At 37.8% G+C, this 20403-nt stretch overlaps 1 long non-coding RNA gene across 1 annotated transcript in view; it reads right to left on the minus strand.

The window, feature by feature from the left end:
• Positions 1 to 2340: 2340 nt before the first annotated feature.
• Positions 2341 to 20403, minus strand: part of LOC121036123 (uncharacterized) — a 132509-nt gene continuing 114446 nt past the window's right edge. The window contains exon 3 of the long non-coding RNA XR_005793250.1: positions 2341 to 2564. This is a non-coding gene — a long non-coding RNA (uncharacterized LOC121036123). The remainder of the gene's footprint in view (positions 2565 to 20403) is intronic.

The raw sequence follows: 20403 nt of genomic DNA on the forward strand, positions 1-20403 counted from the left end.
ACTTCATTATTTTTTAGCCTCAAAATATGTTATGCTCTTTGAGTGGCAAAAATTACTCTTTTTCGTACTGCTGTATTCAAAATTCAGGGGCGTACTGCTATGATAGCATCATTAGGGTGTTTGTTTCCTTGACCTCATTCGGAACGAGATAAGAAGATGTATTCCTTAGTTCTTGAAAATGTAAGGGAATATCCCTTATCATGTAAGAATTCAGCAACAAACGGGTTTTATATTTTAAAATTTTGTGGCAGGAAGTCAAATGCAGGTGGAATTTTTGCCAGTTCATGGAATTGTGAACGCACTTGCTTTGCAAGAGGCGAGACCGGTTTGTTCTTCATTTGATCCCAGCGACAGACAAACAAACCAGCAAACAACTCTCCTGGTGATTGCAAATCCACTGATCCATGTAGTGGATAGAGGAAGTCTAAAGGGTGCTACTGAGTTGGTCCAAAGGGAGCTACAAAGGTCCAGACATCCCTTGTTTTTTGAAAGTTTACTTCATGACACTTGGCTTTTACAAAAGATCTACAGTAGTACCTAGCTTTGAAAACCAAAGAAGTCCGAAAAGGATTTTTGCTTTTATGAAAAATGGTTGAAAAGCTAAGATAGGCTGAGTGCTTGTCTTGTAGCTAGCCTTATAGAGGCAGCTCACACTGGGAGCAGCGAGGGGCTCCTCCGAGCTTCTTCACCAGATGCCCTCAGCATCTCAGCATCAAGCCACTAGTTTTGAATTATGTCTGCGAGCACGTGTGCTTTATCTTGACTTACTTTGTACATCCATTAGCAAGATATGTCCTAAGGTTTCAGAACAGCCTAGGAGAGGTTATTTTTGGGGTCTGGGTCTGAAAACCTAAAAAAAATTCCATATGTGTTAACGGTAATTGCTTCTTCATTTTATGCCATTTCGGTGTATAAAAGTTTTCATAGGAAAGCTCCATATTTTTGGATAGTGGGGCAAACCTATGACACAGATATTGCAGAAAAGTCTCTGGAAGCTGGGAGAGAGGGAAAGAATAACATGGCTTCTCCCTGTCTTCCTACTTTTTATTCTACTCCCGGTACTTTTCTTGGGCCAATCCTGTATGTTGATTTATATATTAATATAAATGTTTAGGAGTTGAAAAGTACTCAGGAAACCTGACCAATGCTGAAAGCCAACCTAAGGAATTTAGACACGAGAATGTTTCTTTTTCCTCATGAGCAGCCTTTTATCGTAATATATTTGGGTAATTTCCATTACTCTCAATTTAAGATACAAGCACATTCTTCAAATTTGTCAATAAGTGAGGATGAATCAGCTTGTATTACATGGATCATATTCATGAGAGGCTTTGAGACATCCTGACATGTTAACATCATGTCAGCTCAACTCATCACACACTGATTTTCAAGTTAAAATATGTCATTTCTATTATGATAATTACATATATCTCCCCTGTATGTGTTGCTTGCTACTTCCCTAAAGTGATCAAAATCCTTACTCTGTTTTTTCCTCATTCCAACCTACAATCTCTGGGAGAATGGAATTGTATATTATTGCCCTTATTTTTTACATTAAGGAAAAAACTGAAATGAAGGGAATTTAAATCTGGTCATGGTGATTTAGTCACTTGCTGATATAATCCATATGGTATCTTTTTTCCTGATTCAGTGCACCTTTTAAAATAAATTATTTTTCTACATAGGTTATATAGAAAAAGTATTATTTATGACTGCTTATTAGTTTTATATGTATTATAATTATGTGCATTTCTTGCATATTGCTCACAATTACTTATATATAGAATTTCACTCCATTAATAAAAATTCTAAGTGAATAAAGCATGAATCAGCAATGTAAATGATCTTCTGTTTTATTATTGGCTTAAAGAACAAACCTGGGACTCAAAAAGAAAATATATTTCCCTTAGATACTATAACATACTGCTGCTCATGAGTCTGTGCCCCCACTATGGAGATATTAAGTAACAAACCGTAATGAAATAATACTCATTTAAACCTACCAAACTGGAAATATCATATGTTTAAAATTATTTACTATGCATTTCTTTTAAAAACGAGGATGTTAGACAATATAAGAATATTCACTTACACATTTTCTAGTAAACATTCATGGAATATCAGTATATGTCAGTCACTAAGCTGGCAAGTCCACATAAAAAAATTAGATGAATAATGGTTCCTGCCTTTAAAGAGGTGAAAATCTGGTAATAAAATCTGGCGAAACTGCCCCATAAAGACAACGATAAAATACTATGTGCACACGCACACACTCATACACGCTTGCAAAGGAAATTGTGATGAAATATATAAGTCTACTTAGAGAAGAACGTGGAGAGATGCATTTGGGAAAGACTTTATAGAAGAGGATGCACTTTAAGAGTTGAAAAGGTGATCACCTGGAGAATGTATAGGAGAAGCATAGTTCAGGCAGGAAGAATGTGTGGGGCACCGAAGCAGGGAACAGAAGGGGGTGCTCAGGAGAGCCGAAGTACATGGAATGGGCAGTGATGAACGATGAGGACAGCAGGGGTCTCAGCAGAGGGCATCTTGGGGGCAACTTCCTGAAAAGAGATGTTGATTATTATACTATAGCTTTACATTTGGAGTAGTTCTTATGCACTAGTCTGTAAAAGTTGTCTATTCTCTGGAATAGTGAGCGTATATAATAAGGCCTGGTGAGTAATTAGTTCTCAGCCCACAGTCCTGACCAAATGTCTAAGGCAGTACTAAGTATTTCAAGCCTATTCAGAAAGCTGTGCAGCGTGTACGAAACCTGAATGCAATTGCTGGAGGGAGAAGGCCATGTATCCTCCCTGTAACAGCTAGGGGTTCGGATGCATTCAATTTAATTTCACGTAATTGTATTTGAGTCACTACTGTGTGTTAATACAGCTAAGGGCTATGTAGAACACAATGTGGAAAAGATACAAGTACTACCCTCAAGGCTCCTGACCCCAGGTCAGTTTGGATGGTGTACTCATACGCTTGACCCCCATGGCCAGTGATATTACAGCTGGAAAGTAGTGGAGCAAGGGATGTTTTCTACTTTTTCTTTTCTCTGTTGTGTTTATGAAAGGAACAATGTTTATGAGGCAGGGGTTTCCCCAAGTTATAGTGAATCAGGGGCAATGGCATATGGAGACATTCTCTACCGTCAGTTGTATTCTCTTGCAATTACAAGCCTTTGGTTTTCTAGCCATGGCACGTGGCCTTGTAAGAATGAGAAAAGGAAGAGAATTCTGTACACGATATAACCAGACACATCAGTTAATCATCACTATATAATAAACAAACCAGCACTTAGTCGTTTAAAACAATAGCCTCCCCCCCTTTTTTGGCTTACAGTTCTCAGTCAGGTGGCTGGTTAGCTGATTTCCATTGGACCCATTTGTGTTCCTCAGTTAGATGTGGGGGGGGGGGTTGGCCCCTAACTAACTTAGGGTGGTCTTCCTCAGCTTTACGCCAGTCGGTATATTTTTGTCCAAGGTGAGAGAAATGACTGTATTATATGTCTCTCATCCTTCAATGGGCTACCCTAATCATAGTGTTCAAAGATGGAGAGGAGATCTCTGAGGCCCAATATTACCTACTTTGCACTCTATTGGCTAAAGTCACGTGGCCAGCTCAGATTTAAAAAGTGGGGAGATAGATAAAGTCTCTCGTTGCCAATGCCAAGGCCCTACAGAAAAGGTGGAGAAGTTTGTCTGTTTTTGCAAGATGCCACATCAGAGGATTGAGAAAATTTTTAAATAGCAATGTGGATTTCCATATTTTTTATCAGGTATGTTTTATGGTACCTGAAATAGTTTAAAGTGTAACAAGTAGGGGCACTGGCCACCTAAGGGTAGATTAGCTAACAGCACGCTTGAAATATAGGTATAGTGTGGCAAAACTGATCAAGGAAAAAAATAAAAGTATTACTTTCACAAGACAATAACATGACTGGAGAATCTTCACAAAATCCAGAAGTAATCATTTGAAACCAAACTATTCTTTAGACTCCCCTTTGTTCTTCAGACTTAACGATCTTGTAACATCGAACATCCTATGGCTGATCTATAAATTTTTAAAGAAAAGTTTTCCCTTCTAATGTTCCTCATTGAAATTCCAACAATATTGTCAACTGCCTTCTTAATGATTACTTGCCATGTCTTTTCTACATGTTTCTGTCCAATTTTGCCATTAAGAGACACCATGGCATGGATCTGAGGAGGTAGCATGAATGTCGCCTGTGTCGTCAGGATACTGACTTTGGTCTGAAAATAAAAGCCTGCGTTCACAACCAGATTCTTCCTCCAATGTGTGAGACTGAACGGACAGGCTGGTAACACTTGGATTTTTGCTAAGAGCCACTCATTTCAATCCCTCCATCCTTCAGGTTGGCGGAAATGTTGTAATTGGACACTGAGTCTGGAAGGAGCCCTGCGGGTGGCGGCAGTTCAGTTATGGGAGCGCAAGTCAGGGATGATGATTTTGAACATATGCTAGAGTCAGTTGTGGTGGGAAAAAGGCAAGGCTTCTCTTGCCTCTGTTGATCCTTCTGAGGTGGAAAGAACAAGATTTATTGCAAGTCCCAAAGCCTTAAAAACAAGCCAGCAAGCTCCATGTGTTCTTTTCCTGATTGAAAGCATGGACATGTATTGTGTATATAACTTGGCCTAAGTAAAATGACTCAGCTGACCCATATTTACATTTGACCGCTGGTGTCCTAAATACAATCAGGATGGGTCTGGTGGCCAATCTTGGCACACAGAGCAATGTTTGTGTTTTTCTTTCCTTGGTGTTCCAGACGTTAGCTTTCCTTCTGATTGGCATGAGTGTCTGCAGCTGTTCCTGCTTATCAGACATTAGTGACTCTCCATCTTGTGCCGCTCAGTGATGGCAGTTCTCTGTTTCATTCATTCATTCATGAAACAGTACTGGAAATCTACACACCGAGATTTTTTCCAAAACTTTCAAGATATGAATATTTTCTTAATCTTTTATGGCAAATAGATATAAAAACTAAGTAAATTTGTTCCTCTTGCAATTCTCACACTTTTCATTTGAGACAGCAGAGTTCAGTGAAAATAGCCCTAGGTGAGATTCCTACAACCAGCACGACAAACACATTGACCCATGAACTGTGGACAAAACGCAACATCAACTCTAACTCCCTCAGATTGTAAGCTTCTCTACCCCTGAGGAAAACTCAGACAGTTCACATGGCTTTTGTTCCCACTCACCCCTAGATAGCACAACACTTGACAATCTCTACAAGTCAAAAACAGTCTCATGACAGTATATAGAATGTCCATTGAAAAATTCTGAATGTGGGGCGCCTGGGTGGCGCAGTCGGTTAAGCGTCCGACTTCAGCCAGGTCACGATCTCGCGGTCCGGGAGTTCGAGCCCCGCGTCGGGCTCTGGGCTGATGGCTCAGAGCCTGGAGCCTGTTTCCGATTCTGTGTCTCCCTCTCTCTCTGCCCCTCGCCCATTCATGCTCTGTCTCTCTCTGTCCCAAAAATAAATAAACGTTGAAAAAAAAAAAGAAGTCTTGGCTGCATATTTAAAAAAAAAAAAAAAAAAAATCTGAATGTGACCTATCACCAAATCTTCTCCTCTTTTCTTCCCAAAATTGGTTCAGGCTGGAAGCCCACAGTTGTCACTCTGCCCTCCGCTTGTCCTGGTCAAGATCTTCTCTCACTCACTAGGTGCAGTGAATGAAGAGATATAGATGGTTCTTACTTTGACTGGTGCCATGACAGGCTGACTCTCCTCTCTGGGCTTGAGGGAAGAAAAAACTCTGCAGTGTCCCTTCTGGGCTCCAATTTCCTGAGGACCCCTTTCCCCTGAAGAATGAACCTCTCTTCTGGGTGATGGCAGCTCAGCTACTGGGCATTCCATAGTGATCTCTCTCTTTCTGCTGAAGTCTCCTTGCCCCTTGAGGTGGCACTGTTGGACAGGACCCTAAAGTCCCATGTTGGCTCTTTCACGTTCAATGGTCCACACTGGTCCATAATAAATGGTAGTAAATTCTGTGCAAACTCAGAGAGTTAAGCAATCCCAACACAGCGTTCTTCTGACTCTGCCATCAGATATGGAGGTGGCATACCAAATTGTTCTCTCAAAGGTCTCTTCTCTAGTCTTGGCCTTAGAAATTAGCATCCCCCAAAGTTTCTTCAAAGTTTGGGGGCTCGCAGCAAAGGAGAGCTTTCTCCAAAGAAATTCTTTTTCCTTACCAATGTTTTCCCTTTTTCACTGCCTCTGATATCTTTATATATCCTTGTCTGCCAGAGGGGTGCAAGAGTCACTTTTCCTGTACCATTTCCTTAAAAATAAGCATATGGGGACAGGGATGACTGCCTACACTCCCTGCTATCTGATACTTTTCCTTATGGTACCTCAGTTGAAACCCGAGGCAAGCATAGTCCCTACTAACTTCCTATTACACTCACTTTATAACTTTGCAACAATTTAATTTTCCTGGATCTGTATTTCCTCTTTCATAAAATGAGATGGTTGAAGCTCAATCTCTAGGGTCCTTTTCAGCTTTCGAATTTGGTGGTTTTGTAGTTAAGTTTCTGTAGACTGTAACACAATGGAAAACGCATTGAAACAGTTGTCAAGAAATACAACCCCCGCTGTAATCCTATTAACAAGTGAACAACCTTAAGCAAGTCTCTTAATTTTTGTGGGACTTGGTTTTCTAATACCTAAAGGTGGACTTTAAACTGGATGACATGTAAGTGAATCTCTCAGAGCTTATTTTATTGTTTCTGGAGATCTTCCCAATCACAAATCCTAATTTTGCCACATCCACAATATAAGATTTTAAATAGGAAAAATATTGCAGTTAACATAAAAGTTAGCTGAGAAACCTTCTGGTTAGTAAAAGCATAATTTAAAAATGCAGGATTTAAGGTCAATATTATCTATTATTTTAGAAGGCTGCTAGTGTTCTTTGCTTCTTCTCCAGGTGTGTGAGCACAAATATATCACCAGATATTTTCAAACTTCATTAATAATAATAATAATAAGCGGTGCCTGGGTGGCTCAGTCAGTTAAGTATCTGGCTTTGGCTCAGGTCATGATCTCGTGGTTCATGAGTTCGAGCCCCATGTCAGGCTCTGTGCTGACAGCTCAGAGCCTGGAGTCTGCTTTGGATTCTGTGTCTCCCTCCCTCACTCATGTGTGTGCTCTCTCTCAAAAATAAATAAACATAAAAAAATTAAAATAATAATAAGAAGAAAAAGAAGGTTTACTTAATAGGGCTGAATAGAAGATCATTTGACATAAATTTGAAAGTGATTTTTAAAGAGAAATAGGAAAAAAATGTTATGTTTAAATACATTCAATAATGTAGAAATAAAACATTTATTTTTCTTCTTATTCAGAATGTAGATGAGAGAGAAACCTAGTGATTTTCACCAGGATCTGCAAGCCCATAATACACCTGGAAGCAGGAGAGGCATGAAAACTGTGGACCAGAGGGTGAAGTAAATCCTGCATGTGGTGAAGGATACATTCCAAGACCTTTGTGAATCTGCTAATGAGAAATGTTTGTCCAGGCTCTTCGTTTTCTCTCAAATCACACTTTAGTCAAGCCACATGTTTCCGGAGAGTATCCTCTTGTGAGTGGTTGGAGCATTTGCTAGAACATTCCAGTCATACTTTATATTGTTCACGACAATAGGGTATGCTTGTTCATGTCACTGGTCTAAGTCTTCACTAAAATAGACATTTCACTCTAACTAATGGACCTATCTGGATGAGAATCATCACCCTTGATGATGACTCCTTGACATTTGTTTCACTTTCAACCTCAACACTAATGCTTTCTTTTTAGGGGTAATATGAAAGGAAAAAAAAATTCTTTTCTTGTTAGTTTTTCTTTGAGAATCTCTCTAAAAGAATTATTAGGGAAGCTTAATTAGGCGGGACACTTTCATTCTTTGGCATGTGACTTAAATTCATACCTCTGCAAAATGACAAATACCATCTAATACATCTAAAAATCTTTGAAACTCTGATCATTGAATTCTCAAAGGCCATGATCTATTACCATAACCAACAACCTTACTACTAATGCATTTTTCTATTAATTCAATTTCCCTTTTCCTGACCAGACTATTTCACACCTCTGTCTTCCAAACTCCAACACCCTGCTTTCTCCCTTTAGTGATAATCTCACTTTTTAATTAACTGAGAAAATGGAAATGAATAGACAGGAATTCCTCCATGCTCTCAACACCAATTACTCACTGACCTTGTGACTTCTCTCCTGAAATCATCCCTTCTGCCTGCATCATCTCTCCTGTTCTCTATTGGATCATGTCCATTAGCAGAAAAATAGGCTGAATTAGCTCCCATCTGAGAAATGTCTCATTTGCCCATATTTTCTTTTTCCATACTGCCTCTTTTGTCTATTCCTCTTTTATTCTAAACCTGTTGCCTATATCTAGTATATTTTCTCCTCTCCCACACTGTCCTGAACCCACCTTAGAGAGGCTGAAATCCCTACCATGCCATAAGTCTGTCCTGGTTAACAATGGGTGCCATATTGCAAGATCACATAAATGCTTTTTACACGCTCACATTTCCCAAATGATTCATTCTTAGACAAATAGTATTTTCACAGTTGATTGTTAAGTTGCTTCTCCAAAGGTCTTGTCTCTTGGCTTCTGGGAAATCATCCTCTCCTGGCTTATTTCCTGGCACATTGGCTATTCTTTTTTAGTTTTGTTTGCTGACTCTTTTCCCCCCACATAAATATTATAGTGGCCAAGAGCTTTATCCTATTTTCTTTTTCTTTATTTTCACATGTCTCACCCACTACCTTGACTTTAAATAAAATGCAAATGGAGATATAAATTCATCTTAGTTTCCTGTCTCTACCCTGAGGTCCAGAGTTATAAATCTAACTGCTACTTAATGTTTATAATTAAAAACATAAAACAGGCACCACACATTTAACAGCAAAAACAAGAGTTACTTTTTCAACCCACAACCATTTCTTCCTAGTCTCCCCATTTCAGTAAATGGCACCCCGACCTGTGCAGTTACTTAGAACAAAATCCAAGGAATCATCCATGACTCTTCTTCCCTCATATTCTACATCTTGTTCACCAGCAAGTCGTCTTCATTCTGAGAATATAATTTGCTCATTTCTCTTCATCTGGATTATGCCACTTTAGTTCAGGCTTCTCCTTCTCTTACTTACATTGCAGCAATAACTTCCTAACTGACATCCCTGTTTCTACCCTTATCCACAGTCATTTTCCATTTAGTATATATATGATGGCATAACTCTTCTTAAGACCCTCTAAATCCTGACTTTGCTTGTAAAATAAAACCTGGGGGTGCCTGGGTGACTCAATCAGTTAAGTGACCAACTTCAGCTCAGGTCATGATCTCACAGTTCATGGGATCCAGCCCTGCATCAGGCTCTGTGCTGACAACTCAGAGTCTGGAGCCTGCTTCCGATTCTGTGTCTCCCTCTCTTTCTGCCCCTCCCCCGTTCATGCTCTGTCTCTCTCTGTCCCAAAAAATAAATAATAAACATTATTTTTTTTAAAATAAATCCTGTGCAAAATAAACAAAATCAAAGCTTTTCACATGGAAAAACAGTATTTTTTCTAAAGACCAGAGATTAGAAATATGTATAATTGTATGTTTATATGGATAAGCATACATATACCCACAGAGCCGAGTGATTGAATAATTGAAATAAGTAACTCAATACAACAAGTAAAGAAATCAGTTTTTATTTTTTGCAATAAGTTAATATTTTTTAATTTAAAGCCAGCTGAGAGATTTAAAAAAGAAGAATAAAAAGTTTCTGTAAAATATTAGGATAAATGATATTTCTGAGAGGTTATGTGTTTGGAACTAATTTCTTCAGATTATGTGCCCAGACTTCTTGAAAGGGCCATTTCTTAATACACTCACCTGCCTCCCACCAGAGGGGCTTGGATAAAAAAATGTATATATATTAGAAGAAATTATCTGTACTCAATGAAGTTTCTTGTATCAATCATCAGTCCCTTTTTGCTAGACCCCTAATCAATAGTCTTTCATATTGTCCCATAGGTGAATGGAAGGAGTCCAAGGAGTGAAACTTTACATTATATATCTTACAAAGGAAACTAAAATCCTTGTTTATTTACTTATACTGTGTATGGCCCCTATAAATTGATGTCAAATTTATCAAAGCAGTCAAGCTTTCAAGAAATCATAAATAGTGTGAAAATCATGATCCAGAATCTTTTTTTTTCTTCATAGACATTTCTTCTTAGACAGCTCCTGGTGAGTTTGAGCCCCTTGTAATCTTCCTGAGTGTATAAATAATGTCACATTATTCAGGGTTAGAAAATTCTATTTTCTCAGGCATTTCTATTTGAAAACAAGATAGCATGCTAGTGTTTACTTACTGACAATCAAATGCCCCCAATGCTGGAAAGTATTTTTGCACTACATCTTGTATTGGGCTTTGGGCCAAAAATCTCCTGCATTAAATGTCACCGCTGGCCTCGATAAAGGGGATATGATTTTACCTTACACTTTAATTAGTAAGTAAATCATTGCAAAACTGCTTGCTTTCCCTCTTATGTTGGATAAATCAAACAAAACTCACCACATCTCTATACAGATAAAACATACCATCTAAAATTTTGCCATTGACTACTGAAGTAATGAGAAAAAATTCCTTCTTGGCTAGCCTTCCCCATCTCAGATTCCTTACCCTCATGGGGAATGGGGCCAACCCACCATGAAGCAAACCCACTCTTGCTCTCCTGCTACAACAATTGCTGGTATAGAGACATGGAAGAAGCACTGTAGGAAAGCAATCAAGACATCAGAGTGAATTAATTTTCTGCCATCAGAATAAAGCTTTATAACTCACAGATATGAGGAACTGACAAGAAAACCTACAGTCAAATCAGTTTCTACTCTTCCAAGAGTCTCCTTATCCCTGGAAATGATATAAACTTCAAACCCAATCACAATCTAGTTAATTTCCTGTTGCCCAAAGAAATGTCTGTTTGCAACATATCATTTTAATGGCTTTAACATAAACATTCACCTCACCATCATAAATTCACCCATTCAGATTGGAAAGATAAACTCTGTAACAATGGTGAAATAATTTGAAAGGATATTTTTATACTGTAGGAGGAAGCTCTGTGTGTCAAAGTCATATGGGAGTAGGGTGAGTGTGTGTGTGTGTGTGTGTGTGTGTGTGTGTGTCTGTGTGTCTGTGTGTTTCAATGTGTGTATGTGACAGAGAGAGAGAGAGAGAGAAGGGAATGGAAAAGAAAAGAAAACAAGTGAAACTCCTAGGAAATCAAAGAGTTTTGCAGAGTAGAAAGATTTCCCAGATATCCAAGTGAAATCATGAATACATAAATTTCAAATGAATACCTCAGTAGGCAACTCTGAGCCCTCCAAAGCTGACATGTTAGCCCCACACCATCCTTCTTCTATTACTCTATTATTCATTTCAACAGCAAAGATTTTCAGAATAGAATGGGAGCAAACATCTTGGCTAAGAAATCTTTTCCCAGTCAGTTCATGTGCTGGCTTATATAACCTATTGCCTAAGAAGACTATGCATTTTGGCTTGTCTTACTTGATGATCAGCTAGTGACTATGATTTTACCATCTCTTCCTTGTGACTAAGAAAAATATTACCAAAATCAATGGCACAATAGTTGCATAAAATATGTAGTTCTGAGATGCAATAAAGGTTATGTATTGAAATGCCCACAATTATGATTAGAGTCCAAAAAGTACGTGTGAATATAAGGTTTAAAGCAGGAACCCTACTACTATAATTATACATGACAGTATAAACACCTAATGGTCTGGGAACATTGATTATTGTCATTTTATACTTTCTATGGAGCCTAGTAAGTTTCCCACTTGGGATTAAATGTAAAGAGAATAGATTGTAGTCCTTGCTTCTGTTTATCATGAAGTAAATTATATAGATAGATGAAATATGTTGTAGTGTAGCTTCTTTCTAGTTCAAGTAACTCCATCTGTACCATGGTGTAGAAGCTGCACTTTGTCTAAATTTCTTATTCTGAGACAGCCAAAATAATAAGCAGTTCACATCTATATTTGATGCTTTCTGGTCTAAAATGCAAATATAATCATCTAAAAGATAGCTTTGCAGGGACATAGAAATGCAAGAACTCAGTGAGCAGGTGGCAAAGCTGTTCACTGAGTTATCATGGCAGTTTGCACATATTACAAGAATCTTCCAAATGAACAGAACCAACCTGCTCCGTTCACTGAAGTACTTCAGGACTACACATTCAATTTTCAACAGTGCAGATTTCAAAAGAAACCCTTGCTGCAGAGATCAAAGACATGAAAACCAGTCAGGATGAATTAAAAAATGATATAGCTGAGATGCAAAATAAACTAGATACAGTGACAGCAAGGATTGAAGAAGCAAAGGAGAGAATAGGTGAAATGGAAGATAAAATTATGGAAAATGATGAAGCTGAAAAAAAATGAAAGAAATGAAATTAACTGGATCATGTGGGGAGACTTAGAGAACTAAGTGATTTCATAAATAAAACAATATTAGTATCATAGGAGTCCCAGAAAAAGAGCAAGAAAAAGTGGCAGAAGGTTTGTTTGAAGAAATTATAACTGAGAACTTACCTAATTTGGGGAAGGAAATAGACATCCATGGCCAAGAGGCACAGAGAACTAGCTTCAAAATCAACAAAAACAGGTCAACACCACAACATATCATAGTGAAACTGGCAAAATACAAAGAAAGAGAATTCTGAAAGCAGCTAGGGACAAAAAGTCCTTAACCTAGAAGGGTAGACACATAAGGTTAGTAGCAGACCTGTCCACTGAAACTTGGCAGGCCAAAAGGGAGTGGCAGGAAATATTCAATGAGCTGAATGGGGAAAATATGCAGCCAAAATCCTTTTATCCAGCAAGGCTTTCATTCAGAATAGAAGGAGAGATAAAGACTTTCTCAAACAAAAACTAAAGGAATTCATGACCACTAAACTCCTGTAAGAAACTCTAAGGGGAACTCTCTGAGTGGAGAAAAATAGAAAAGGAAGACCAAAGCAACAAAGACTATAAAGGACCAGAGAATATCACCAGAAACACCAACTCTACAGATAACATAGTGGCCCTAAATTCATATCTTTCACTAATCATTCTGAATGTAATTGGACTACATGCTCTAATCAAAAGACATAGGGCATCAGAATGGATTTTTAAAAATCAAGATCCATCTATATGCTGCCTACAAGAGACTCATTTAGCCACCAGTAGATTGAAAGTGAGGGGATGCAGAACAATCTGTCGTGCTAATGGAGGTCAAAAGAATGCCTGAATTGTTGGTGGGAATGCAAGCTGGTGCAGCCACTCTGGAAAACAGTATGGAGGTGCCTCAAAAAAACTGAAAATAGAACTACCCTACGACCCAACAATTGCACTACTAGGCATTTATCCACGGGATACAGGTGTGATGGTTCGAAGGGGCACATGCACCCCCATGTTTATAGCAGCACTCTCAACAATAGGCAAAGTATGGAAAGGGGAAAAATGTCCATTGATGGATGAATGGATAAAGAAGATGTGGTATATATATACAATGGAGTATTACACGGCAATCAAAAAGAATGAAATCTTGCCATTTTCAACTATGTGGATGGAACTGGAGGGTATTATGCTAAGTGAAATTAGTCACAGAAAGACAAATATCATATGACTTCACTCATATGAGGACTTTAAGAGAGAAAACAGATGAACATAAAGGAAGGGAAACAAAAATAATATAAAAAAGGGAGGGGGACAAAGCATAAGAGACTCATAAATATGGAGAACAAACTGAGGGTTGCTGGAGGGGTTGTGGGAGGGGGGGTGGGCTAAATGGGTAAGGGGCACTAAGGAGTCTACTCCTGAAATCATTGTTGCACTATATGCTAACTAATTTGGATGTAAATTTTAAAAAATAAAAGAAAAAATTTTAAAAAAACAAAAGAATGCCTGAATAGCCATCAGATAAACTTGATTCTGAAAGGAAGACTGTAACAAGAGATGAAGAGCATTGTATCATAAGTAAGGGGTCTTTCCATCAAGAAGCTCTAACAGTTGTAAATATTTATGCCCCCTGACTTGAAGCACACAAATATATACTTCAATTAATCGCAAACATATAGAAACTCATTGATAATAATACCATGATAGTAGGAGACTTTAATACCCCACTTACAACAATGGACAGATCATCTAAGCAGAAAATTAACAAGGAAACAATGGCTTTGAATGACACACTGGACCAGATGGACTTAACAGATATATTCAGAAAATTTCATCTTAAAACAGCAGAATACACATTCTTCTCCAATGCACAAGGAACATTCTCCAGAGTAGATCATATACTGGGTAACAAATCAGTCCTCAACAGGTATAAAAAGATGAAGATCATACCATGTGTATTTTCAGATCACAACACTATTAAATTTGAAATCAACCACAAGAAAAAATTTGGAAAGCCTTCAATGCATGGAGGTTAAAGAACACCTTAGTAAAGAATGAATGGGTTAACCAGGAAGTTAAAGGAGAAATTAAAAATTACATGGAAGCAAATGAAAATGAAAACATGACAGTCCAAACCCTTTGGGATACAGCAAAGGCAGTCCTAAGAGGAAATTACATTGGAATTCACACCTGTCTCAAAGAACAAGAAAGGTCCCCAATACACCTAACTTTACACCGAAAGGGGCTAGAAAAGGAGCAGCAAAAAAAGCCCAAAGTCAGTAGAAGAAGGGAAATAATGAAGATTAGATCAGAAATAAATGAAATAGAAACAAACAAACACACAAAAACAGTAGAACAGATTGATGAAACTAAAAGCTGTTTTGTTGAAAGAATAAAAAAAAATACATTGCTAACCAGACTTTTCAAAAAGAAAGGAGAGAGGATCTAAATAAATAAAATCACAAATGAAAGAAAGAGATCAAAACCACCACAGAAATACAAATAATTATAAGATAATACTATAAAAATTATATGCCAACAGACTGTGCAATCTGGAAGAAATGGACAAATTGCTAGAAACTCACACACTACAAAAACTCAAACAGGAAGAAATAGAAATTTTGAATAGACCCATAACCAGCAAATGCATTGAATCAGTTATCAAAAATCTCCCCAAGAAATGAGTCCTGGGCCAGATGGTTTCCCAGGGGAATTCTACCAGACATTCAAAGAAGAGTTAATACCTAGTCTTCTCAAACAGTTCCAAAAAATAGAAATGGAAGGAAATCTTCCAAACTCATTCTATGAAGCTAGCATTATTTTGATTCCAAAACCAGACAAAGACCCCAGTATAAAGAAGAATTACAGACCAATATCACTGATGAAACTGGAGGTAAAAATTCGCAACCAGATACTAGTAAATCTAATTCAGCAATACATTAAAAGAATTATTCACCATGATCAAGTGGGATTTATTCTTGGGCTGCAGGGCTGGTTCAATATTCACAAATCAATCAATGTGATACACCATATTAAAAAACGAAAAGGGGGCGCCTTCGGTGGCGCAGTCGGTTAAGCATCCAACTTCAGCCAGGTCACGATCTCGCGGTCCGGGAGTTCGAGCCCCGCGTTAGGCTCTGGGCTGATGGCTCGGAGCCTGGAGCCTGTTTCCGATTCTGTGTCTCCCTCTCTCTCTGCCCCTCCCCCGTTCATGCTCTGTCTCTCTCTGTCCCAAAAATAAATAAAAACGTGGAAAAAAATTAAAAAAAGAAAAAAGAAAAAAAGAAAGAAAAGATAAGAACCATATAATCCTTTCAATAAATGCAGAAAAAAGATTTGGCAAAATACAGCATCCTTTCTTGATTAAAAAAAAAAAAACCCTCAAGAAAGAAGGGATAGAAGGAATAAACCTCAGCATCATAAAAGCCATATATGAAAGGCCTACAACTAACATCATCCTCAATGGGGAAAAACTGAGACCTTTCCCCCTAGGGTCAGAAACACGACAAGGATGTCCACTGTCACCACTGTTGTTCAACATAGTACTTGAAATCCTCGGCAATCAGGCAAAAAAAGAAAGGAAAGTTATCCAAATTAGCAAAGAGTAAGTGAAACTTTCATTCTTCGCAGATGACATGATACTCTTCATGAAACACCTGACAGTCTCCACCAAAAAACTGTTAGACCCAACATATAAATTCAGCAAAGACACAGGATATAAAATCAATGCACAGAAATCAGTTGAATCTCTATAAACCAATAATGAAGCAGCAGAAAGAGAAATCAAGGAAGGCATCAATCCCATTTACAATTGCACCAAAAACCATAAGATACCTGGGAATAAATCTAACTTTTACAGAGGTAAAAGGTCTGTATGCTGAAAACTATAGAAAGCTTATTAAAGAAAATGAAGAAGACCCAAAGAAATGGAAAAACATTCCATGCTTATGGATCAGAAGAACAAATATTGTTAAAATGCCTATACTACCCAAAGCAATCTACACATTCAATGCAATCCCTGTCAAAATAACACCAGCATTCTTCACAGAACTAGAACAAACAATCTTAAAATTTATATGGAACTGGGAAAGCCCCCAAATACCCACTGTAACGTTGAAAAAGAAAACCAAAGCTGGAGGCGTCACAATTCCAGATGTCAAGCTGCATTACAAAGTAACCATCAAAACAGTATGGTACTGGCACAAAAACAGACCTATAGGTCAATGGAAAAGAAAAGAGAACCCACAAATGGACCCACAAAGATATGGCCAACTAATCTTCAACAAAACAGGGAAGAATATCCAATGGAAAAGACAGTCCCTTCAGAAAATGGTGCTGAGAGAACTGGACAGTGACCCGCAGAGGAATGAACCTGGACCACTTTCTTACTCCATACACAAAAATAAACTCAAAATGGATGAAAGACCTAAACGTAAAACAGGAAACCAACAAAATCCTAGGGAGAAAATAGGCAACAACATCTTTGACCTCAGCTGCAACAACTTCTTAGTAGACATGTCTCTGGGAGCAAGGGAAACAAAAGCAAAAATGAACCACTGAGACCTCATCAAGATATAAAGCTTCTGCACGGCAAAGGAAACAACCAACAAAACCAAAGGCAACCAATGGAATGGGAGAAGATATTTGCAAATGACATATCATATACAGCATTAGTATCCAAAATCTATAAAGAACTTTTCAAACCCAACACCCAAAAAACAAATAATCCAGTGAAAAAATGGGCAGAAGACATGTACAGACACTTTTCTAAGGAAGATATCCAGATAGCTGACAGACATATGAAAAGATGCTCAACATGACTCATCATCAGAGAAATACAAATCAAAACCACAATGAGATATCAGCTCACACCTGTCAGAATGGTTAAAATCAACAATGCAGGAAACAACAAATGTTGTCAAGGATATAGAGAAAGAGGAACCCTTTTGCAGTGCTGGTGGGAATGCAAACTGTTGCAGCCGCTCTGGAAACGGTATGGAGGTTCCTCAAAAAATGTAAAATAGAGCTACCCTATGACCTAGCAATTGCACTACTAAGTATTTGTCCAAAGGATACAAAAATGCTCATTCAAAGGGGGTGCATGCACCCCAATGTTTATAGCAGTGCTATCAACAACAGCCAAATTATGGAAAGATCCCAAATGTCCATAGACTGACAAATGGACAAAGAAGAAGGGGTAAATGGATGCAATGGAATATTACTTGGTGATCAAAAAGAAGGAAATCTTGCCATTTGTAACAATGTGGATTGAACTAGCACTTATGCTAAGTGAAATAAGCAGTCAGAGAAAGACAAACATCATATGATTTCACTCATATGTGGAATTTAAGAAACCAAACAGATAAACATAGGGGAAAAGAAGGAAAAATAAGATAAAAATAGAGAGACCCATAAGAGACTCTTAAATACAGTGAACAAACTGTGGGTTGCTGGAAGGGAGTTGGTTGGGGGGATGGGTTAAATGGGTGGTAGGTATAAAGAGGGCACTTGTTGGGATGAGCACCGAGTGTTACGTGTAAGTGATGAATCCCTGCATTCTACTCCTGAAACCCATACTACACTATGTTAACTTACTTGAGTTCAAATAAGTAAATTAAAAGAAAAACAGTGCAGATTTCAGAGGTTATAAAAAATATATTGGCAAATATTAGTTTGATAAATCCAAACCATCTCTTTATTCAGGTTACGTTTCTGTACAGTATTCGGCTACAATATAAGCCTTCTCTAAATTTGGATTGATTGTACCCCTGAGAAAAAATATTTTAACAAATTAAGTTTATTTTGGGTTAATTCCATCCCAGTCGTTCCTTACAACAGAAATGCACTCCAGACATATACTTTACAATTTTGCTTGATGTTTGTTGGATCGGCAGTAGTAAAATACAATCTGGGAAGAAGGAAAAAAAAAAAAACACAACTTTTTCCCAGAATCATGCTGACATTCCATCAGTTTTATAGAAACACAGACACACTGGTATGTAAGCTCCAGCTTGGCAAAGTTGAGTGAACTCAAAGATGGATGAATCCTGTCCCCAACCACACCTTAAAAGTTGTCACTAAACAAAAAACAGATGTGTTGATTTTAGCTCTATTCAAAACATTTATAAATTCTTTATAAAGTTTTGTTTCAGGATCCTAACGAAAACAGTAATGTTTTAGTTAAATCCTAGATATTTTTATTATTTACCTAATGTTAACAAGGCTATAGATAGGAAGTACATATGAATTATAAGAAGAGAAATGTGAGTATATATGAGAATAGAATGTAAAAGGAAGTTACAAGTCTTAAAATCAGGCCACTCTTAATTTTTTTCAAGTCATAAAACTTTTCCAGCTACATGCTTTTCCCCCATCTTTTGCTCAACAGTGTTAAAAAGTGTGGGAAAACAGCTGCCCTGTGTGGTTTTAAAGGCGACAGAATTACTGGTATCTCACAAACTCTGAAGAGACATGTAGTAACGTGTAGTCAGCATTTGGGTTAATTAATTCTCTCTTAGGTGGATTTAGTCCCCTTTAAAAGCAAGCTGGAGAAGAAACTTGAGGCAAATAGTATGTTTCATCAGGCTGTTATATACACATTAACCCATCCATGTACAAAGAATGACCATCATGTTAGGAAACACAACATTTGCTTTCCTTTCAAAAGAAGTTCACGGCTACCCAAAGCAATGAGACTGTAAAATAAACCATATGTATTAATTGCCTCATGTAATTGTTGTTTCATTTAAATTTTAGAAACAGTATCATGAAAAACAAATCAAACCTTGAGAACACTTTACAAAGAGTACCAAAAACCACCCCATCATAGAATTCTCAAAATCCACTTACTTGGTCCATAGTGGGGTGGCATTTATACACGTTCAGTTTTTCATCCTGTGTGTCTGCACTTTTCGGGGCAGCTGTGGATGGAGGGTGTGGGAAAATACACTTTGATTTATCTTGTTACCCATTTCCCCGGGTTATGAGGCCACAGATTTTGATGCAAAGAATCCCACCCTGGTGATTTAATGGCAGTGAAGCAATTTTTCAAGGATAATTTTAAACGTGTGTGGTGTTTGTCTTATGTCCTTACTTTAGAATCTCACTTTCTCATTAGATGTGAGTCCACACTATTCTGCATCTATCTTAAAGGATTCTGATAAAATTTTTGTGGCTTACATTGACTATCCTACCGACAGAAATTATTTCTGACCAAGTGCTTAACGAAAATAACGAGTCTTTAAACAAAAGTTTTAAGTTAAAGAAGCCCGTGTTTTGGGTTGTAACAGAATGGTTTAATGGTTATAACTCCTTTGTCAGTTTCTTGAATATCAGCATTCCCTGTGGTTTTCAGGAATCACATCATATTTAAAGGAAAATCAGCCAGATTCTCTGTTTCAGGAGATGCAGGGATCCCAGTTTCTCTCCCACTACACAGGATGGGTGCGGTGAGAGCAGTTTCTCATCTTTTTCAGTTCTTCCTCTGCTGAATTCTCCATTTGCCCTCCTGGGTGCATAGTTCTTTGCCTACCAATGGGATTCATCACAGTCCCTTTGTTTTCCAAAGTCCATCAACCTAAGGCCAGGTGAATAGGGATCTTATACAAGGTTTGGGACAAAATAGAGTTATGTCCTTGGTGAAGGACAGGAACTACCTTAAAATTTAATATTAGACATCCTTTATTTAAATTCCCAACTGTTCTCACCTGTAAAGAGTGTGTTTATATACTCACTGCTTCTACTTGATTTCTAGAATTTCATTTTCCTTTCCCCTGCTCCTCATGTGCTCCTCCAACTTGAAAATTTCTCCTGATTTCTTATAGAAGGCAGCTTTTTGCTGTCTCTGTATGTCATTCTTGGCTACCCAGCCATTTTCTGGAGCCTAACAGGCTAGAGAA

This window comes from Herpailurus yagouaroundi, unplaced genomic scaffold (assembly GCF_014898765.1).
Source record: "Herpailurus yagouaroundi ecotype Mexico unplaced genomic scaffold, PumYag 162, whole genome shotgun sequence".
Taxonomy (NCBI): Eukaryota; Metazoa; Chordata; class Mammalia; order Carnivora; family Felidae; genus Herpailurus; species Herpailurus yagouaroundi.